Raw genomic sequence first — 21,082 nt, forward strand, 5'->3', positions numbered from 1 at the left:
AAAATTATATTATATATGATTTTTAAAAATAAAAGGCAATGCCTATGACCAACTATAATTTTGTTTAGTTTGGAGGGGGTACTTTTTTTGGTTCAAAATTCACTCATCATATGAAAAATAGTATTTTATCTGAGACTTATTAGGTGTTTCATAGCCTAGCACAGTTTTTAAAGATACTGTTTTATTAAAGTTTCTTCATTTCAAAATATGTGAACAATAAAGTCTGTTTGAGGGTGAATCCCCATGGTAATGCATTTATTTCCTGTAGCTTATATTGGAGATGGGAAAGACTTTGGGATTTAAAGTTCTATAAAACCCAACCTTAATTTTTTTTTAAAAATGGTGAGTAAAGTAGTACACTCTTGCTCAAAAGCAAAGTCAAGTCAAGGACTTGTCATTTCCACAGTTGAATGTACTTTTTTTTATTTTCTGTGTGATTAAATCAATTATATTTAATTTTCCAGTGAATTATTACAGTGTGAGAAATTTTCTTGATATGCCACAAGGTCATCATAAATAGACTACAGTTGTCATTGCTTGTGGCTGTGACACCAGAACTAGCATTACTGGTTATTCAGTGCTTTCTCCAATAAAAAATTTGCAAACTTCAAAAGGTCACCCTAATGCAGCCTGGTGATTTCATATTCTAAAGCAGTGATATTCAACTGCTATACCTGAGTCAGGGACACTGACCTCTTTTCCTTTAGATTGTCAGATAAAAAATGACAACAGCCAACACAACAGCAGCTGTCCAGTGTGAATGAATTAAAATCATACCTATTTTTTGTAAGATTGGCAAAAAAGAAAATGTAATTACTAGTAATTAGTTTACATGTGCCATGAGATGAAAAAGGTTGAAAATTGCTGTTCTAAAGTATAACAGCTAAAAAAAAAAAAAAAATGCTAGAGCTGAGTTTCTACTTACTGCACCACTAATTTGTTAATGAAATTCTCCTGGTGCCTCTTTATAAGTAAGTCGCCTGAGGAAGCTGCACTAATTCTTTCATGTCACTAAGACCTCATTTAATAACTTACTGCTTTCATTGCCTAATAGCATAGCTGAGCATATTTAAAGCTATGAGCAGTTTCCTCTAAAAATGTAAAGAGTACTTAATGTACCTAAGTTGCAAAATATATGTATCTATGTGTCTATACACACATACCTCCCCTAGCTCTGTCCATTGAAAAGGCCTAGAAACAGGCTAAGTAGCCAAGAGCATCCCTAGCACAAGCTATGGTTTGAAAGTATAATTTCTCATGAAAAGAACCTGGGGCATATTAGAGAAATGGGAGATTCCAGGTGTGACACAAAGTGTTCAAGACAAGCCTAGCCAGTGGTCGGCAAACTGCGGCTCACGAGCCACATGCGGCTCTTTGGCCCCTTGAGTGTGGCTCTTTCACAAAATACCGGCTTCTGCGCATGGGCCACGAAGTTTCAATCGCACTGTACATGCGCGCCCGCACGTGGTATTTTATGGAAGAGCCACACTCAAGGGGCCAAAGAGCCGCATGTGGCTCGCAAGCCGCAGTTTGCCCACCACTGGCCTACACCATCCCATCTACCAAAAAGCAAGGGAGCTATCAAAGACTAGTGAGGAACCAACTTGAAGTGGTTTCCAATGACAAAGATGTGATCATTTAAGCTTCGTAATTATAGTGTGATGTATTCAAACCTTAAAAAATAAGAGGATTTGGTGTGTCTATATGTAAAAAAATTCAGAGAAATTTTTAATTACAAGAACAATTTGCTACCAAATCACTACCTAATATCCTGAGGTATGACTTTAGACACCTTTGACCTTTAGCTTTCCTTTGGTTCAATAGCCAGATCCTATCACATGGTATTGTGTATCCTCTCTCACAGGTTCTGTTCCAAACTCCTATGCCAACAATATCATCCTCTATGCCTAGTACCCCCCTAGTCTGCCTTCCAGTTCATCTTATACCCCTCAAGGCTGCCTCCATTCTTTACTTAAGTCATTTTCTTTACCTGGAATTCTCTTCCCTTCACCAATACCTAGCTAAAATCTATCCATTCTTCAGGCTCAGCTTAAGTCTTCTTTTCTCCAGTCATTCAACAAACATGTACTGTGTCCCTACCTTATGTTAGGTATTTCTTTCATTTTTTAAATTGTTGCCAGTGTTACAGATATCCCCCATAGAGCCCCCTTTCCCCCTCCAACCAGCCTCAGCCCCATCCCAGGCTTTTACCACATTATTGTCTGTGCCCATGGGTTATGCATATAAGCATATATGTTCTTTGGTCAATCTCTTCCTGTTCCCCCACCTCTCTGTCCTCTGCCATCTGTCAGTCTGTTCCATGTATCCAGGCCTCTAGACCTGTTATGTTCATCAGTTTATTTTGTTCATTATATTTCACATATAAGTAATATCATGTGATATTTGTCTCTGACTGGCTTATTTCACTTAGCATAATACTCTCCAGGTCCATCCATGCTGCTGCAAAGAGTTTCTTCCTTTTTACAGCTGCATAGTATTCCATTGTGTAAATGTACCACAGCATTTTTTATCCACTTGTGTTAGGTATTTCTGAAACTAGATGTGCATCATTGGACAAAACAGCCCAAAAAAAACTACCCTCGTGAAGCTTATGTTTTAATGTGGGGAGATGGACAGGAAGCCAATAAATAAGAAAAACACATAGTATGCCAAGAGGGGAAAAATGCCACTGAGAAAGCAAAGGAGGAAGCAGGAGAAGGAATGCTGGGGTGTGGCTGTACATGGGTAGTCAGAGAAAGCTGCCTGGAGAGAGATGAGGGAGTGAGCCACAGGGTGTCTGGGAGAGAAAACATTTTAGGTAGAGGGACTCCACGAAGCCTTTTCTGATTCATTGCAATAGAACAAACCTTTCTCTTTTCAAATGCCAATGGCAGTTTGTTTACACCCTTCCAGCATCACGCTTCTCTCTCCCTAGAATGTGTTCTGTATTTATATCTCCCACGATGCCCTCACTGACTGCTAGCACTGAGCATAGCTGTTGAGTGAATAATGAATTATTTACAAAGGAGCTGTGGCCTGAAAAAACAAGTCTTGCATTTCAAATTTGTTTAACCTACTTACCATTAAACTAACTTTAAGCACTTGGATGGTCTGTGCCAAAGTAAGTTGACCTATGTATGTCCTATGAGACCCAAATTATATAATGAGATCATTCCAGGTAATCCAAATGCCAAATTACATTTGCTGGAAATGGCTGGTTAATTGGAACCGAAGTTGGATGTTTTGCCAAGGTTTAAATCCCACTCTGTCACTACTAGCAACTTGACTTTGGACAAGTTATTTAAGCTTTCTAAGCCTCAGGTGCATTATCGATAAAGTGGAAGTAATAAGAGAACCTGGTTTATACGGTCCTTGTGATAAATCAATAAAAGCACTGGGTCTGTCACACCTAAATGCTCAATAAATATCACTAATTTTTTCTATTAGGAACTTTATCAAATCTTGGGTTAAATATGCAAAATGTGAACGCAACTAATGGACAGTTTAACCAATTGCTTGATTCAAAAATGGAAAAGGAAAGTTCATCAGTTTGTTTGATCAGGATTGCCTGATCAATTCAGGCAAAATGCTCTCAGTAGACCATGCTTTGCATAGACCCAACAGTGAATTAAGACAAGGCATGGAATGAAACAACAAACAAAACTGAAAAAAAATAGAAATGGAATGCATTTTTAAAATAATTTTTATTACTACCCTCCAACAGAGCCTGTTTATCTCCTGCCTATTGTGTCAATTCAAAATGCAAGACACAAAGATTTTGCCTCAATCATATACCCATATAGCAAACCCTGTAAATTCCAACCCTTCTTTACAATTTAGAAATCCTTTTCTAACTTGGTATTTTCATTCAGTTCTCATTAGAGACCTCTGAGGCAGTTTCTGAAGGTGATAGCCTCAGAAAATTGAAATTTAGAGACATTAAATAATGTACATAAATCATCTTCCTCCATAGCTGGCACATAGGAGGGGATCAATACTGGCTATCGCTTTTGTCCCTAGTATTAACAGTCAAAGTCACCTGATTTGTAGTTGCTATAGCTATGACTGAAGCCCAGGCCCTCCGATTTCCAATGCAGAATTCTTTCCAATACACCATTCAGCCTTCCCCACACCCATCACCTTCCAGGTGGGACAATAGGGATCCGCCAACTCTAACATAGCAGAGGTACCTCTCTGCTTGGAGCTGAAACACCAAGATCCTTGGTGTTAATAAGGCTAGAAATGGAGGCTTTAAAGGGTTTCTTGATGACTGTGGAAATTTCCATATGTATTAACCCCTATAAATACTCCCAGAATCACAGAAGGACTTCACTTGTGGCTTCTGGCAGCCTTTTCTTCTTGTATGACCCAGTATGCAACAGAATGCAGTCTCCTAAACCAGTCCTTTCCTCCTTTCCCTGAAGCTCACACGGAGTCCTTTTGAGATGTCTCTAAGTTTTTGTACTGCTGGGAACCACAGCAAATCAACAGGGGTAACAATGTTGTAGCCCTGCTGCCTAAATTACAAAGAAAACAACAAAATCATGTCAAGCATGGTGATAAAAGGGTGCTGGGAAGACACACAAAATAAACAGAAAGTGCATGCATCTATTCCAGCAGTCTCCTGAACATCACGGAGCTGTAAAGGAGGCTATGAAGTGTGATCAGTTCAGGAATGGCCCCAGGGCTGGTTGGGAAAATGTGGTTGTGTTCTTCCTCATCATCTCTTTCTCCCTTTCACTTCCCTCCCCAATTCCCACCACCAGGCTTCTTCTTCGCCATCCCCAGTCCTGTCTTATCTCTGTGGAAACTGTACTATAGAAAGCAAAGGGTAGGGTTGTAGGTCCCCCAGCTAAGTCTCCAAAAAGGAGAGCAAAGAAATTCAGAAATGGCAGCAACTACTTAAGGAAGATAATGCATAAAGAATAAAGGGGATTCACTGTAGTAAAGGAGCCACTATCTGAATCTGCCAGACTGCCAGTGTGTGGACTGGCTGCTGAGACCGACATCAGTAAGATTGACCTTACCCACTACCCCACCCCACCCCCACACACACACATGCACACATGCTCTCTCTTTTCTATGAGATGCAATTTTTAAAAATTGTTTATTTTCTTGTATCTACTATCCTAGAAACAAAACTTGGGAAAGACAGTCAATTTCAATATGTGGAGGCATCTAAGAAAGAACATACAGTCAACCTTAGGGAACCACTAGATTCCATATAGAAACTATAAATTAGCAGAGACAGAACATTCTTTCAGGCATTATTTATCAAGATGTGATATTCCACCTACATTAGAGTCACCCAGGGACCATGTTAAAATTTAAGATTTCAGGGACTACCTCACACTAAGCTATACTGAGTATCTCCGGGTGGGAACCTAGATATTATGTTTTTTAAATCCCCAAGTTATTCTTATGCATCTTAAGTTTAAAAACTATGTTTTATAGAGCATATAGTGATATCTGAAGTTACAGTGGTAATCATATCACAACATATAAATTTATCAAATCGTATTTTATATCTTAAATTTACACAATGCTATATGTCAATTATATCTTATTTTAGAAATAAAAAACAACTACCCTTGCAGTGGTTCTCAACCTTCTGGCCCTTTAAATACAGTTCCTCATGTTGTGACCCAACCATAAAATTATTTTCGTTGCTACTTCATAACTGTAATGTTGCTACTGTTATGAATCGTAATGTAAAAATCTGATATGCAGGATGGTCTTAGGCGACCCCTGTGAAAGGGTCGTTCGACTGCCAAAGGGGTCGCGACCCACAGGTTGAGAACCTCTGCTTTAGAGGCTCAAATGCTACCTCATAATTTTAGCTGAAGTCCATGTCAGCCAAATGCCAAGTTAGAATTTTTTTGGTCAGTGATGTAGAATACATTCTTTGCCTTATATACTGGAATTTTCTTAAATAACAAATTCTATTTTTTTCATTAACCCAGTATCTTCTTTCCTGAAATCACCTTTTCCGCATATGTAAACTATTATCTTTTTTTTTTTCTTCAGTCAATTCCACTTTTTTCCAAAATGTTCTGGCAACATCCCTTGATAAAGGTGAAGGGATGTTGCCAGAACATCTCATCATCTTTAGTGTACAAAGACTTAATCACTAAAATAACATACAAATCTGTACACAAGGGGGAAACTGAGATGCTCCTTTCAGCCTAGAAATTTAATAAATAATTTTATGTTTGATCTTATGGACTCATTGATCCTGTCTTTGCTGTATAGCCAAACACTAATTAAACAATCAACAAGCTAATTTATATTAGTGGCTTCATGATGGAATTTTAGTTTGGGTACAAAGGAACTTTGGAATAGGGTAGAATTTTTTAAAGAGAAGATAAAAGCAATAACAGTTCCTTTATACATTCCTGACCACCAACCACCCTTATCTGTCCTTCCACTGGTGCTGAAAGCATGACAAAGAAAACCACTCCAAATTCAATTGATTTGAGTTAAAAGCCACTAGTCTGGGAGCCGGGCCAATAAATAAAATGGCAAAAAAACTTATAAGAGCCAATTAGTTATGGATATGCAAATTAATTGGCCCGTGATATCAGGGTCAAGCAATAATATGCAAATAAACTGGCATCTTATTGAACTAACAGGACAGGAATATGCATAATAAGTTGGCTGTGATGTCAGAAGGCTTCCTCATGATTTTAGGCTTGAATGTTAGAATATAAAATTCTGTGACACTTCAAAGCGTTTAGTTACAATACTGATAAAATAGTCTAAATCCCTAAAATGTGAATAAATTGATCTAAAAAAGAAATGACAAATCTTTACACTGGATTCTCCTAGAAACAGAGTTATTAAGAAGGTTTATAGCCAAGCCCTATGCAAGTTGAGCCCCAGGCATTGTTACCACAGAATGGATAGAATGCTATGCCCGAAGGACTAATGGTGGTTTTAAGAAAATGAAAAGAGAAGCTGTGAGATCTGAGCTATATTTGAAATCAAGAGAAATGAGTGCTAGGCTGAAATGTACTAGTTAGAACAGTTAGCACAAAAACTCCTAAATAAGTCCATTAGCTGGCAGGTACAGGTCCAGTCATTCAGCAAACACCATTTGAATACACACTGAGCTAGGCACTGTGCCATCCTTGGGTGTGCAGGTATGCAGGTATGCAGGTATGCAGGTAAAAGTCACAGCGGACACATGCATAGCACAGCGTGCACCAGAACACCCTTCTAAATGCTTCCTATATGTTAAAAGATTTAATCCCTATTACACCCCTATGAGGCAGATGCTATTTTTAATGCTATTTTATTGATGGAACTAAAGCACAAGAGGTAAATAACTTTCCCAAGGTCACAGACTTAGTATGTGCTGATTTAGAATGTCAAGCCAGTCCGAATTCAAACTCCATGAATAAAGCATATGACTTCCAAGTCCTTATCCTTTCTCAGCAGGTTCAACCTGGAGTGCAGATGACTAACTACATGTTACAGTTTGAGAGATGGCCAAAAATTCTCCCCTATTCCAAATTTCCTTAGTACCCAAACTAAAATTCCATCATGAAGCCACTAATATAAATTAGCTTGTTGATTGTTTAATTAGTGTTTGGCTATACAGCAAAAACAGGATCAATGAGTCCATAAGATCAAACATCAAATTATTTATTAGATTTCTAAGCTGAAAGGAGCACCTCAGTTTCCCCCTTGTGTACAGATTGGTATGTTATTTTAGTGATTAAGTCTTTGTACACTAAAGATGATGAGATGTTCTGGCAACATCCCTTCACCTTTATCAAGGGATGTTGCCAGACATTTTGTAAGAAAGTCCTAGTCTAAGGGATTTGAGTGCCTACTAGGTGGTAGAGAAAGAACCAGAGAAAAATGTTATCTACTACAAATTTAATTAAGGGCTGACTCTGGAACACAGTGTATCACATTGTGGGGTTGAGGGTGGGGTGGGCAGTAGATGTAATAATACAAAACCTTACTATCACTCTAAAGTACTATGGGACTCTGTGGGTCAAAATTAGATATTGAAATATTAAATTGAAGAAATTGGAATTGCACCCTAGCCGATTTTGGCTCAGTGGGTAGAGCATTGGCCTGTGGACTGAAGGGTCCCGGGTTCAATTCCAGTCAAGGGCACATGCCCAGGTTGTGGGCTCGATCCCCAGTGAGGGGCATGCAGGAGGCAGCTGATCAATGATTCTTTCTCATCAGTGATGTTTCTATCTCGCTCTCCCTCTTTCTTCCTCTCTGAAATCAATAAAAAAATATATTTAAAAGAAAAGAAATTGAAATTACAATAGACAACTTACCAGGAAAATAGAGCTCAGCTGGAAAATGTTAACAAGACAAATCTACAGATGAAGAAGTAGGATGCCAAAGAGGTCTGTGCTAAGGCATTTTTACTAGTCACCATAAAATTCCCAATTTTGAAGTTGACAAATGCTTTCAGCTACTGAAATTTCAACTTTAGTGGATAAAGTCTTGCTAGGCTGAGTCAGCCAAAATGTGGTAGATGAGCTCCAGTATGGGCAAGCTTGGAAACAATACAGTAAAGAGAAAAAAAATGAAGTATAAAATAATAGGGTCAATTATAAACCAAGAAAAAGGTCACACAGAACCATCCACTGAGGACATTTAACAAAGTGCACTGCTAAAACCAAAGATGCTGGTGTTGTCAAAGATTTTATAAATACATACAAGAGGAAAAAAATACCCTACTTTTATCTTACACTAAGGCCCATCCTTGGTGTGGTCAAGCACCTTAAGAAAGATATAGTGGTATTAGATGACCAGAGGAGGGCAACTAAAACAGGGTGAAGTCCTAGCCGGTTTGGCTCAGTGGATAGAGCATCAGCCTGCAGACTGAAGGGTCCTGAGTTCGATTCCAGTCAAGAGCACATACCTTGGTTTCAGGCTCGATTCCTGGCCCTAGTTGGGCCCATGGGGGAGGCAACCAATCGTGTCTCTCTCACATCGATGTTTCTCTCTCTGTGTCTCTCTCCCCCTCCGTTCTATTCTCTCTAAATATCAATGGGAAAATATCCTCAGGTGAGGATTAACACAAAAATAAAAATAAAATAAATAAATAAAATAGGAGGGAAGTTGCAGTGTGTGAGGACAGGCTAGGATTAGTATTTTGTGGTCTGGAAAGAGGAAAGCTGAGCACAGAGATGATTAAAGTCTGAAAATCATGAAAGGTAGAGCTAGAGTAATACCTGACTGTTTATCACATCCCACAATACTAGAATTAGGAAGCAACTTTGATTTTTGAAAGAGCATAGATAAAAGGGAGAGTTACTCAGCGTGACCTCAAAGGCACCTTGCTACTCAAAAATTCTCTGCCAAATTTCCTTCACTATTTTTCAGTTGGGTTAAGTAAAAACTTGTTACTCTAAAAGATAGAGCAGGTAGAGATAAATGTATGGGTTTGGAGTAATGGGCTTAAAAGGGAACATCTCTCTAAACTTTTACTGTGTGTTTTACTGTAGGACCCCATGCCTTTCCATGGGCAACTATCAGAAACAGACCCCACAGCTGCCTCTCTCACAATCCAACCCAGAACAGCTGCATTCCCATCCTGGAGTTGCATTCCATCCTCTGCTCTCCCCTCAGTACAAGGAAAGGAACAGGGGGAGTCAGATTGTCTAAGAGGCTGTTGTGTTGGCAGAATCAAAGCCCCCAAATAGTCTTGTTTTTTAAAACAAAATTGGTTGGCTTTTTAAGGGATATTATCCATATTTGATAAAGAGTTTTTCTAATAAAACTTTTAAAAATACATAGCAAATGTGTATGCCATCTTTCTCTTCCTTTTATGAAGCTACAAGATTCCTGTTAGGCTGACCACAGGTGACAACAATGGAACTACTATTGAGTCTCAAACACTGCAAAGATGCTCAGAGAAATGGAAACATCAAAGATGATCTTTTTAAAAAATTGTACTTTATTATAGTTACCTACACTTTCAAAAGGATATTTGGGTTGTTTTTGGTCCCTTAATCCCTTATTTCTAATATCTGTTATAAACATGCCACTCTTTTTCTCTCTGCTCCATAGTTTTGCCACCTGCTCATTATATAGTAGCCTTATTATAGCAGAAACAGCAGCCCTATGAAAAAAGTTAAATCAGAATAACAAATGTAATTCTTTAAGTCAATTGATTATTTAGCTGTCATTTTCAGATTTTTCTTCCTTCCTTTATTCCTCTTCATTCCCTTTAATAATAAAATAAAATTAAAAAAAACAAAACAAAATATCCAGACTATCTCTAGAGATAGAGGAAGGGAGTGACCCAGAAATAACATTACTATGGTTTTTTTCTCAATGACAGCCATGAAGACATTTTTCAGTGAAAAAGTAAAGATAAAAATGGTCCCCTGGCCGCATCTTCTGCCCAGCATGAACAGATAGGACCATGATGCAGCATCCTATCTGCTCACTGCTTTATAAACCAACTCCCTATGAAAGGAAGTCTAGAAGCCACTGTAGCGGGTTGCCTTTCTGAATTACTAATGACCTAACTTTTGCTATTCATCATTGCCATGATCCCTGGGAAACCAGGAGACTTCCTATATATTTTTTCCTACAAAAAAAATGATTTTTAAATGTTTATGTAGAAAGTTAACTTTTTTTGCTTAAAAATATGAAAGAAGCACATTTTTTATATTATCAGAAACACAAACTGCTTTTACCCAAAATGAAAGCAACATAGGTTGATAAGAAATTCATAGCTTTCAAATGTCTAATTTCAGTCAACAATATGATAGTCCCCCATGAACCAAAAATTGGTGAATGCATATTTAGAGATAGTATGCTTGCAGAACTAATACATATAGAACTAATCTGTATGGAGCTGTGAGACTGCACAGTTATCCACTGATCTAACAGCTGCCATTTGGGCATGTGATGGTCTTTCATATCCTAATTAAGGAAATAAATGCTTTTACAAAATTTCCCCAGTTTTTAGTTTTAAATTTTAGAAAAGCTTAAGAAATAAAGTTAAAATAACCTATAATCCCATCACTTATTTTAATATGTAAGGAAAAAAAATTAAGTCCCCAAACTAGTCCCTCTAACCCTTTCCCATTCAGAAGTATTAATTGTCTCAAGGAAACAATTCGAAGTTTCATATCCAGATTTTCTTTTCTGCTTTATATAAATTAAACACATATACATATGTGTGTGTGTGTGTGTGTGTGTGTGTGTGTGTGTGTGTGTGTGTGTATGCACTTTATACAAATGGGATCATATCAAATGCATTATTCTGTGAGACTTTTTCACCTAGCAATATAAATAAAGACCCTTCCAGGCCAGTACATATAGATGTGTCATTACTTTTATACTCACTGCATAGCATCCCTTTGTTTGGGTGTATCATAATATATTTCATAAGTCCCTTAGAAATATGTAATTCTCTGAGGAAAACTAATTTACCAGAGGACTTAAAGCAATACCTGAATAAATAGAAGAATGCGCTCCTGGATAGGAATACAATATAGTAAAGATGTTAGTTTCTCCCAAATTAATAATAAATGTTACAAATGTAGTTAAAAGACAAGCAACAGATTGGAAGAAAGCAGATAAGGCAGTAATGTCCCTATAATACAAAGAGTTCCTCCATATCAATAAGAGAAAGAAAACCAATGGGGGGAAGTCTCCATTTATTTTTAATGTTCCTGAAATTTTCTTGCTGCTGCTTCTACTATTGGCTCCTGTTGATGGTAAAATCTTACATTTATACAGTCTCATCATGCCTCTAAATAAGAAGGATTTTAAAGTAAGATGCAATTACCCTAAGTTCAAAACCTAAAAAAAAATGTGTTGCTTTAAAAAGACAACTGCAATTGATTGCAAAGAGTCCAAAAGAAAGAAAGAAAGAAAGATCCGGTCATTAGCTTGTAGCTTTTCATCAGCTATATTTGCAGGAGTTTGAATCCATTAAAACACTCAATCCAGCAGCACTGTTTTGATAGCAAGTTGCAGATACCTGTGACAGTCAGTGTAAAAATATCTACCTTTGCAAAAGTAAAACCAACATGTTTGAGAGAATTTACAAAACTGCTTAAACATTTGAAAGCTGCTTATACTAAAAGTTGTCAATTGAAGGTGTACATCTAAAAAATACTTTTGAGCTCCACAGTACCTTCTTCACATGCAGTGAAAACATCAAAAAATGAAGCTAGCCTAAAGAGCTATATTCCAGTGATGCTTCGGTTCCCCATATAATTGGAAATCTATTTTCATCTTAACTGAAAGATATGTTCATGTATTATATAAGAATTTCACTGAAAACATTTTAAAACAATTTAGTGGCAGAGATTTTAGAAGAGGCCTTATGAATGCTTATGAATTATGTAAGTCTGAACTTTCATTTTAATAACTTCATTAAAATATAAAAACCTTAAAAAGCCTCTCAACAAGAATTTAACTTCATAGAAATGCTTTATATGTGCCCTGACCTTGCCGAAAGGCATGCCTAAGGCGTCATTCACAGTTATTACAGGGCAAAGCCTAATAATAAATACCTATCTGAAAATGCCAGCATTTGTCCTCGCCTCCATGGCCTCCACGGGAGTCCCCACTGGGCCATCAACAGACCCTCTCCTGAGAGACAGCGGGATGCATCCGAAAAGAAACAGCCACTGGCATTGGAAAACCTGGATCTGAAGCCTTTAACCTTTCGGATCCTCAGTCTGTTGATCTATATAATTGGGATGTTAATGACAGCATGGTTGTTGGGTTAGCAAATGAAGTATAGCAGGTCCTCAAATAACATCATTGCCATTGTAACATCGATGAGACTCTGTGGGAACTTAACTGGTTTATAACAATTAGCCTATAGCAAAATTGGTGTCATTATACTTTGTTTCACTTAAAGTCACAGAACCCATCTTGGACATTAAGTGAGGACTTAACTGTAATGTCAGATGGAAACCCTAAGATTAAAAGCACTGTATAAATGTTGGTTGTTTCTAAGCAAGGGACAGCTCTTGGTCAACTCTATTTTTCTCAGCATATCTTTGTTCTTAGAAAATACATTCCTACATGGCTCACATAAATATTACACATGTGTATGCGTGTGCTTAAAGAATGCAATTCCATTATTTGGACAGCAGTCATCTGCTTAGATTAACCTGTCCTAGGAGAACATGCTAAGGTTCACCAGCAAATTCTGTTCCCTCCTCTGTTACTATTTGGTCACAAAACTCAGTATATTTTATGAAAAATAAGACCATTACTATATTTCTACCACCCTCGACTTTTTAAGTTATTTATTTGAACTTTCTAAGATACCAGATTTCTCTTCCAAGTGTTTTTTTTTTTTTGGTTGTGTTTTTTTTTGTTTGTTTTTTGTTTTTCTTTTTTTTTTTTATTATAACCAGCTTAAGACAAAAGCAGTTAATTGGGCCAACAATAAGGAATAAAGAGGAATTGAGCCTCTCTCATCCTAATTATCAAGTTGTTGCCTGGTTGCTAGACAAACTTCCCTCTCTCTAATATGCAACACCAGGAAATGGAAGGTACTGTTGCTACGTTCATTTAACTAGAAGTGACAGGGCCTGATTCCAAAGCAACCACCGTTTGTCTTCCAAATGATGGCCCAGCAGATGAATACCTAATCGGATACAACATGAGTCAGCATTCATTGCCTGCTGCAAGTGCATAATTGAGTGGTTAAAATTCCAACTTTCATTTAGCTCTACAAATTTTAAAATCTTTACAAATAACGACACCAACATGAGAGAAGTACCCATGTAAACTCTCACGTCCTTGCAGAACTTTGACTCTCTTCAGCTTCTTTTCCTCCAGCTGATTTCCTTTTCTATATCAAACATACTCCCAGGCTGTACCCAGCCTAGCCAGTTTTTTATAAAATGAAAATTCTCTGGCTGGATTATGCATCTACTCTCTAGCCTTCATCTTAAATCAGATGGACTGCTCCACTTGCCAACAGGAAAAGCAGCTCAGTGAAAACACTTACGAAGAAACTAGGTAAGAAATGTGAAATATTGTTGTGTATTAGTCCTACAGCAGAGATGATTCCTCCGTGCCACTTTGATTTGTTACTTAACTAATCCTAAATTTCCCCACATCAGTAATGTTGAACAGGGCCCCTCTCAAATAACCAGCCAGTCTGACCTGAGGTTAAACCAATTGCTTAGGAAACATTTTCTGCAAAGCTATGAGCCTGAAGACTATCTATATTCCAGACTCCAGGGATAAAAGTGTCAGAGCTTCACAGGATGCTAAGGGAGATATAAACATGAAATTAGTGGGTACATTCCAGACCAATCCTCAAGTTTAAAAAAAAACAAAACTCTTCACAAATATATATTGCAGTCAGGGCTGCTTCTATTGTTAATAAAGTATCTTTAGTATTCCTGCAATCGAACTCAAGAAAATAGAACTGAGGTGTTACGTAAATTTAGCCCAGAGCTAAAGAGAAGGAGATTCTCTTCAAGCCAACTTATAAAAAAATTTTGATAAATGGGTGTATCTTTTAAAATCAACTTGCCCACATACAGTTATAGTATACATTTTGATTCTTATAAACTGCCACTTGAAATTTTTTTTTATTGTAAAGCAGTCCAGCCATCCTTAGTGCTATAAAAGGAACTAGTTATTAAAGCTACTAGAACTTAATACTTCCTTATAAGCAAGATATAGGAATGGGATTTTTGTTTTCATCTTGGGTGGATCAATGAACAAAGAGCTGTTTTTTTTATGTGTGTGATTACTTTGGTATGGGTGGTTCTTGTCATTCATTGCCTCTCTAACTTGCCATTTAAATTTTAAAATGATTTCATATGAAATGTAAAACAGCAGTGCAATCTTATTACCGAGATTATTCATTTTAAAGATGAGATTGTCAACAGAGCTTCCCCACTCTACACTGAGAAATCTGGACTAATGCATTCATTTCTGGAAACACACTTAAGAGGAAAGGCATTGACTTTCTAAAGCAAATCCAGAGGGAGATCAGGGTCATGCAGAGGGCAGACACAGTCTCCGCGGGAGGAACTGTTCAAAGAATCGGAGATGTTAAAGCTGCAAAAGACAGAGCAGACACAATAACTGCCTGCAAATATGTGAGAAAAGAATTGAACTTACTCTTGTTAACTATAAAGATCTGAACTGGGATCAATGGGTGTAAGCAATGAAGATCCATACTTGGTTCTTTCCATCTCAGTACCTAAGCAAAGGCTATAGGGGAGCTTAGCAGAGATACTGTGTAGGGATGATGCCATACCCACCTCCATGGGTTAACATTAATCTGTTAAATTCCTGTCTCCCAAAACTGTCCCATTCTCAATGAGAACTAAAGCTCTAAAACATCATACCCAAACTGAAGCTAGTATTATCACACGAAACAGCACCTCTATTAAAGACAAATTTACCCCATCAAGAGCCAGTATTTTTCCTTTAAAAAATAAGAATGAAAGACTACTGGTGATGATGATATAACAATAAATAGCTGTAACCCAGCTGATGCTTTTGGTCTTGTTTGACCCTACTCATTATCCCACGAGGTTGATATTATCCCCATGAGATTGATACTATCCCCATATGTAAATGAGGAAACTAAGGCTTAGAAAGTAAAGTGACTTGCTCAAGGTCACAGAGTGAACAAATGACACAACCAAGCTCCTCACTCCAGCTGAGTCTGCGGCCTCAGCCTGTCTGCTTACCCACTACATTCCACTGTCTAGACTGTGCACACTCTAACTTCAATTGGCCATAATCCCCGAACCGTAGAAACCTCAACCCTAGAAGATAATAAGTGCTTTCGAGCTGCAAAATGATCATCAGTTGGCTCACAATTAATACCCTCTATAGATTATTTTGACAAAGTAACAATATCCAACTGTGCCTGCAAATGCCAACACATGCAAATCCCCATGATTTCATAGATAAATAGCAAATGCGATAATGAGAAAAAGAAGGAAAAAAAACTGCTCTTTGTTCATATTTTTCCCTGTGTGTTTTTTTTATTTCTGCTGGAAAATAATGTCCAGAAGGAATCTGTGTTCTTTTCAACAACTAAAAGAAAAAGAGGAAGGTTAGAGTTTACAAGTTCATATAATACAAAAAAAAAAAAAATAGAGAGAGAGCAGGCATGAGCTATGGCTTCCCAGTGGGTTGCTGAGCAGTTTTAATTTACTTTTAATCATTTCAGAAGTCATGCCTCAGAGGTATGAGCTGAAAAGCTTTATAGAATTTTGCTTTTTTCTTTCTTGTCCCTCCTTTTTCAGGTTGGCCAAAAAAAAAATGCTAAAGCAAAACAAAAAAACTGGGTAGAATCAATTCAGGTATTTGCTTCTCCTGGAAACTTTAGATATCCTAGCCTCGCCTTCATTATGCTTTATCTTTTACAGTCCACATATTTCACTTGATCACAGACTTGTCTTTCTTTGTGTCCTACAAATGCCTTTTCTCATTCATGAGACTGTGAGGTCCTTTCATCGTCAGGGTTGCCAGGCACCCTGTGTGTCCCTGTTTCTGTGTTTCCATGACACAGAGTCAGCACACACCATAGGTATCAGTGGCTCTTTCTCTGTGAATTTCTTTTGCCAGAGACCTGACTGAATTCATTTTTACATGGCCATCATCTGGCATTACCTAGCATGTAGTTAGGTCCCCATAAGAGTTGAAATTTAAATGAAAATGAGAATATTTTATCCCCCACAATAGGGCTTATAGTATGAACTGAGTTAAAATGAATTGAATAGAACAAATCAAATTGAACTGAATGGAATATATTGACATTATTATGTCACAATAAAATTATCCAGATTATACTTACAGACAAATGGATTAGCACGGCCTACCTATGATGTGATTCTGAAGATTGATACTCCTAGGATTACCTATTATGTTACCAGAGAAAGGGCAGTAACCTTTAGGCATAATATTGTAATTAGTTCTCTAAACTGAGACCAAAATAGTAGACACGGCCCAAATCACTATGTATTTGAAGAATAGCTAGGAAATACGGAACAAATCTCATGTTTGACAGTATTTTGAAAAAGGCAAATGATGTATAAAGTAACCTGAATTGACATGTTGTTTATATGGGAGGATCCCCAAAACAAGTAGATCTTAAATCTCATTTCCCCGTCTAAGTCACCTTCTTGGTCCAAGGTTTGCTGTGATCCACAGAGAGAAAAATCCAATCACTATCCTCCCCTCAACCTGCTCCTTTCTTATTAGCTCTGGTGTCTACAAACCAGTCCATCAGCCAGTCAGTCGCCATATATCTGGTCTAAGCCCTGAGTTCGGCACTTAAGATTCAGCCAATGAGATGGACAGTGTCCCTCTACTTGTGGAGCCTATAGTCTCAAAAAGCCTGCAGTCTCTCCTGGCCCGCATGACACAGTGATGGAGCATTGACCTATGAACCAAGAGGTCATGGTTCACTTCCCAGTCAGATCACATGCCCATGTTGTGGGCTCGTTTCCCAGTGTGGGGTATGCAGGAGGCAGCTGATCAATGACTCTCTCTCATCATTGATGTTTCTATCTCTCTCTCCCTCTCCCTTCCTCTCTGAAATAAAAATATATTTTTAAAGCCTACAGTCTCAACAATACATAAGTACAAAAATAATCACAAACCCTATGTTTTTTTTAAATATATTTTATTGATTTTTTACAGAGAGGAAGGGAGAGGAATAGAGAGTTAGAAACATCAATGAGAGAGAAACATCGATCAGCTGCCTCCTGCACATCTCCTACTGGGGATGTGCCCGCAACCCAGGTACATGCCCTTGACCGGAATCGAACCTGGGACCTTTCAGTCCGCAGGCCGACGCTCTATCCACTGAGCCAAACCGGTTTTGGCAACCCTATGTTTTTAAAAAAATTCAACAGAATGTGAAATGAAGAAATAAAAAGAGGTTTCCCTCACCCAAAGGAAGGCTGCTTTAGAGTTATAGGTAATTATTTTCTCCAAATTACATCTCTTTTCATAGAAAAAAAAAACAGATAAATAAGCATTTTATAAAAACCAAAGTGATGGTGGGGTACAGGAGATATTCCTTCTTTACGATCTTTACCTAAGTAGCATAGAGTTGCATGAGATCAGGTGTCTTCAAATTTTGATAGTGTACATGAGAAAACAGTTTAATTATATTTCTGAATATGAGTTCTTTCCAAGAAAGCTCTACCCAAATATGATGAGATCCCTGGGACTTTTAATTTTCAATTACTAACTTGTTAACTGAAATAACTGAGGAGATATACTAGTATATTCATTGTGTCATAAATATGTATATTCTATGAATATATATGTTTATTATATATATTTCACTAAAATGCTAAGTTGTCCTTAGTATTTTGGATAAAATAATAATTCAAGAATATTCTGGAATTATTATTTTATCCAAAATACTAAGGACAACTTAGCATTTTAGTGAAATATATATATAATAAACACAAAATTTAAAGGCTTAATATTTAAGTAGGCACATAGCAAGTACCCCAAAATAGCTGTTGAATCTATTAAGAGTAGATCTAATTTAGTCTTTTTCTCACTTCCTCTTCTTCCCTAATAGTTTTATTCACTCATTAATTTAAAAAACATGCCATACCTACTAAGTGCTAGGCAGTTCTGGAGGCTAAGTTTACAGCAGTGAATAAAACAGGCAATCCTCTTTCATGAGGGCAACATTCTAGAGAGGGAAAAAAAGAAAAGAAAAGAAACATGACCAGTGAATAAATTAAAAGTGTGCTAGGAAAGTGTTTAGGATAAAAATGAAGCAGGGCATGTTTATGAAAAGTGGTCAAATTCTGAATACATTTTGAAGAGCCAACAGGATTTGCTTCTGACTATGAATGAGAGAGAGGAACCAAGGACGGGTGCATTGACTTTGGCCAGAGTAACTGGAAGAATGGAGCTGCTAAAACTGGGATGGGGAAAATTTCAACAGGTCAGGCTCCGAGAGAATGGACAGGATGGGCTTCCTTAGGAACATGTTTAACTTATGGTATAAATTAGGACAAATGGAGATATCTACCCTATAGTTAAAACTTTGGTGGTTATCACATCAAGTGTATTTGAAAACTATGCTGTCTTCTCATTTAGTCTCCGTATCATCTAATTCTTAAAGCCATCAACTATATAAAACATAGGCCATACACCATGAAGTTTATCCTCATCCACACCTTTAATCCTTATCCTGAATTTGCATTTGTTATTGATGCCACACACCATACTGAAAATACTTGACTTTCAGATTACTGAACTCAATCAGTCTTTCCCTCACTAACTTGAAGATGCTTAAGGATTTAATCCTTTATGAAATCCTTCTTATTCAACCCCAGTTTACTGATGCATGTATTGCTCCAGGATAGATCTAGAAACCTTTAGAAATATCACAAGTATTACCTACTTTGGAGAATCTTCTCTTTTTGTTATCTAATCATGACATATAAATACCAACTCAAAAAGAAAGTCTATTGAAAACAATCTTTTTGGTTCTTCTTACTACTAAACAGGCTGGATTACATATTCTATGTCAATTTATAGAAGTAAATTTGTAGCCCTGTCTGGTTTGGCTCAGTGGATAGAGCATCTGCCTGCAGACTGAGGGGTCCCGGGTTTGATTCCGGTCAAGGGCACATGACCCAGGTTGTGGACTCCATCCCCAGTAGGGGGCATGCAGGAGGCAACCAATCAATGATTCTCTCTCATCATTGATGTTTCTATCTCTCTCTCCTTCTCCCTTTCTCTCTGAATTTTTAACAAATTTGTAAAGAAAATAATTGTTTTTAAAGAATCAACTGATGAGTTTAACGGCTTCCAAGATTTTATTAAAACCAAGTCTAATTGCCAGAAGGAAGGGGGGGTGGGTAGGAGAGGGCAAAGGGGGGATAAGTAGGGATAGAAAAAGACTTGACTTGGGGTGGTAAGCACATGATGCAGTATGCAGATGACATATTATAGAATTGTACACTGTATGATTTTATTAACCAATTATCACCCAAAAATTTACAATTAAAAAATAATTTAAAAATTTTTTTAAAGTCTAGGTTCTGATTTGCAGTGGTTTTCACACCACTCTGCCCTAAGAACCACTTGTGAAGGTCAAAAGCACAATTTATCAACCCCATTAGCTATAAAAACAAACAAAACATGACCCTCCGTTGAGCAAATGCTTTTGCTGAGACACTAGCATTAAATCATGAACTCATGCCAAAAACAAAAGCATAAAGATTGGAATCCAGATCAAACGTGATTAAACCAAGGAACATACTAGAATGCCCACACACAGTTCCAACCCATAACCTCACTTGGGCAAATACTAAATATCATAACTAAAAATGGTCATTTAATGAATTTACAGCCCAAATTGGGAAAGCTCTTCCATCAATTACTTGCATACAGACCCTAGAAAAGTTGTGGAAGTCATGACAGTGACTTTGACGTCATTACAAAAATGAGTGTCTATATGAACACAGGATTTCAGTCAAAGTGTTTCTTTTCAAAATGGGTATAGAAATCGGGCATCTATTACTGTACCTTCTATTTCCTTCCATGGTAATCTCCTCCTGAGAAAAGAAATGCATTTAATTCTGATGTTCCTGTCATGTTTCTGACAATTTACATCCTCATTTTCAGTTCTAATATTATAGTTTAGTAAATAGTTCTCAGACCCAATAAGCATATCAGCAGAGAATTTTTTAGCAAGTTAATCAAGATGCGGGCAAGACAATGGGATATGCTTGAAATAACAAATCACTTGATTGCTTAATTAAGTTAGCAAGACTGCCACAAAATGAAACATTGCCATTTCTAAAACCTCAGTTGAAAATATTTCTGGATAATGACATGCACATTTTCAAGAAATAAAGAAAATTGTCCTAGTGAAGGCAAGAGGTGACATTTGTGCACTATACCAAGTAGTCCTCTGAGGACCCTGAAAACACATAAGGGTTTTGTTAATCATCTTAAAAATCTCAAAGAGCAGCCTAAGCTACACATGCAGTAGTCTCCCCCATATCTGAGGTTTTGCTTTCCAAGATTTCAGTTACCTGTAGTCAATGGTCTAAAAATATTAAGTGGAAAATTCCAGAAATAATTCATAAGTTTTAAA

At 37.3% G+C, this 21,082-nt stretch overlaps 1 protein-coding gene across 5 annotated transcripts in view; it reads left to right on the forward strand.

Annotated features, from left to right (window-relative positions):
- SYT1 (synaptotagmin I) overlaps window positions 1-21,082 on the forward strand; it is a 547,809-nt gene that overhangs the window by 459,555 nt on the left and 67,172 nt on the right. The window lies entirely within an intron of this gene.

The sequence above is a fragment of the Myotis brandtii genome, unplaced genomic scaffold, assembly GCF_000412655.1.
Source record: "Myotis brandtii unplaced genomic scaffold, ASM41265v1 scaffold82, whole genome shotgun sequence".
Classification (NCBI taxonomy): domain Eukaryota; kingdom Metazoa; phylum Chordata; class Mammalia; order Chiroptera; family Vespertilionidae; genus Myotis; species Myotis brandtii.